This window comes from Calliopsis andreniformis, unplaced genomic scaffold (genome assembly GCF_051401765.1).
Source record: "Calliopsis andreniformis isolate RMS-2024a unplaced genomic scaffold, iyCalAndr_principal scaffold0017, whole genome shotgun sequence".
Lineage (NCBI taxonomy): Eukaryota > Metazoa > Arthropoda > Insecta > Hymenoptera > Andrenidae > Calliopsis > Calliopsis andreniformis.
In genome coordinates this window covers 12385272-12388327 of record NW_027480429.1, presented here as the reverse complement: position 1 = coordinate 12388327, position 3056 = coordinate 12385272, and positions in this window count along the sequence as shown.

Below are 3056 nucleotides of genomic sequence, written 5' to 3'. Positions count from 1 at the left end.
GCCTAGGTTGCCCGGAACGTAGAAATGACCATTACTTTCACACTGTTTGCAATTATTCCTTTTATACGATGGAAAAGCTGTTGTATTTATATCGTATTTTATGCTTCTGGCGTTGACTTCTAAGGACCTAACTATTCGATCTGGTGGAGCAACGCCCTACAGTGATGCCTAGGTTGCCCGGAACGTAGATATGACCATGACTTTGACACTGGTCGCAGTTACTCCTGTTATACGATGGAAAAACTGTTGGATTTTAATTGTACTTTATGCTTCTGGCGTTGACTTCTAAGTCCCTAACTATTCGATCTGGTGGCGCAACGCCCAAGAGTGAAGCCTCGGTTGCCCGGAACGTAGAAATGACCATCGCTTTCACACTGGTTGCAATTATTCGTATTATACGATGGAAAAACTTTTGTACATATATCGTATTTTATGCTTCTGGCGTTGACTTCTTAGTCCCAAACTACTCTATCTGGTGGAACAACGCCCTGGAGTGAAGCCTAGGTTGCACGGAACGTAGAAATGACCATCACTATCAAACTGGTTGCAATTATTCCTGTTATACGATGGAAAAACTGTTGTATCTTTATTTTATTTTATGCTTCGGGCGTTGACTTCTAAGGCTCTAACTATTTGATCTGGTGGAGCAACGCCCTAGAGTGAAGCCTAGGTTGCTCGGAACGCAGAAATGGCCATCACTTTCACACTGTTTGCAATTATCCATTTTATACGATGGCAAAGCTGTTGCATTTATATTGCATTTTATGCTTCTGGCGTTGACTTCAAACGCCGTAGCTATTGGATGTGGTGGAGCAACGCCCTAGAGGGACGCCTGGGTTGACCGGAACGTAGAAATGACCATTACTTTCACAATGCTTGCAATTATTCATTTTATACGATGGAAAAACTGTTGTATCTATATTGTATTTTATGCTTCTGGCGTTGACATCTACTGCCGTAGCTATTCGATGTGGTGGAGTAACGCCCTAGAGTGAAGCCTAGGCTGCCCGGAGCGTAGGAAGGACCATAACTTTCACACTGGTTGCAATTATTCTTTTTATACAATGGAAAAACTGTTGTATTTATATTGCATTTTATGCTTCTGGCGTTGACTTCTAAGGGCGTAGCCATTCGATGTGGTGGAGCAACGCCCTAGAGTGAAGCCTAGGTTGCCCGGAACGTAGAATTGACCATAACTTTCATACTGGTTGCAATTATTCGTTTTATAGAGTGGAAAAACTGTTCTATTTATTTAATATTTTATGCAGCTGGCGTTGACTTCTTACGCCCTAACTATTGGATCTGGTGGACTAACGCCCTAGAGTGAAGCCTAGGTTGGCAGGAACGTAGAAATGAACATCGCTTTCACACTGGTTGCATTTATTCCTGTTATACGATGGAAAAACTCTTGTATATTTATTGTCTTTTATGCTTCGAGCGTTGTCTTTTAAGGCCTTAACTATTCGATCTAGTGGAGGAACGCCCTAGGGTGAAGCCCAGGTTGCCCGGCCTTAGAAGTCAACGCGCGAAACATAAAACACAAAATAAATAGAACAGTTTTTCCGTTGTATAAATCGAATAATTGCTACCAGTGTGAAAGTTATGGTCATTTCTACGTTCCGGGCAACCTAGGCTTCACCCTAGTGCGTTGTTCCACCAGATCGAATAGTTAAGGCCTAAGAAGTGAACGCCAGAAGCATAAAATGCAATATAAATACAACAGCTTTTCCATCGTATAAAACGAATAATTGGTAACCAGTGTGAAAGTTATGGTCATACCTACCATACGTCACGTGCCCGGGACGTAGAAATGACCATCACTTTCAAACTGGTTGCAATTACTCCTGTTATATGATGGAAAAACTGTTGTATTTTTATTGCATTTGATGCTTCGGGCGTTGACTTCTAAGGCACTAACTATTCAATCTGTTGGAGCAACGCCCTAGGGTGTATCCTAGGCTGCCCGGAAAGTAGAAATGACCATAACTTTCATACTGGTTGCAATTATCCGGTTTATACGATGGAAAAACTGTTGTATTTATATTGTATTTTATGCTTCTGGCGTTCACTTCATAGGCACTTACTTTTCAATCTGTTGGAGCAACGCCCTAGGGTGAATCCTAGGTTGCCCGGGAAGTAGAAATGACCATAACTTTCATACTGGTTGCAATTATCCGTTTTATAGGATGGAAAAACTGTTGTATTTATATTGTATTTTATGCTTCTGGCGTTTACTTCTTAGGCCCTAACTATTCGATCTTCTGGACCAACGCCCCGGAGTGAAGCCTAGGTCGCCCGGAATGTAGAAATGACCATCACTTTCACTACGGTTGCAATTATTCCTGTTATACGATGGAATAACTGTTCTATTTTTATTTTACTTTATGCTTCTGGCGTTGACTGCTAGGGCCCTAGCTATTCGATCTGGTGGAGCAACGCCCTAGAGTGAAGCCTAGGATGCCCGGAACGTGGAAATGACAATTACCTTCACACTTGTTGCAATTATTCCTGTTATACGGTGGAAAAACTGTTGTATGTTTATTGTATTTTATGTTTCGGGCGTTGACTTCTATGGCCCTACCTATTCGATCTGGTGGAGGAACGCCCTAGAGTCAAGCCTAAGTTGCCCGGAAGGTAGGTATGAGCATAACTTTCACAATGGTTACCAATTATTCGTTTTATACGATGTAAAAACTGTTGTATTTATATTGTATTTTATGCTTCTGGCGTTGACTTCTTAGGCACTAGCTATTCGATCTGGTGGAACAACGCCATTGAGAGAAGCCTATCTTGTCCGATACGTAGAAATGACCAGTACTTTCACACTGGTTGCAATTATTCCTGTTATACGATGGAACAACTGTTGTATTTATATTGCATTTTATGCTCCTGGTGTTGACATCTTAGGCCCTAACTATTCGATCTTCTGGACCAACGCCCCGGAGTGATGCCTAGGTTGCCCGGAAAGTAGAAATGACCATCACTTTCAAACTGGTTGCAATTATTCCTGTTGTACGATGGAAAAACTGTTGTATTTATATTGTGCTTTATGCTTC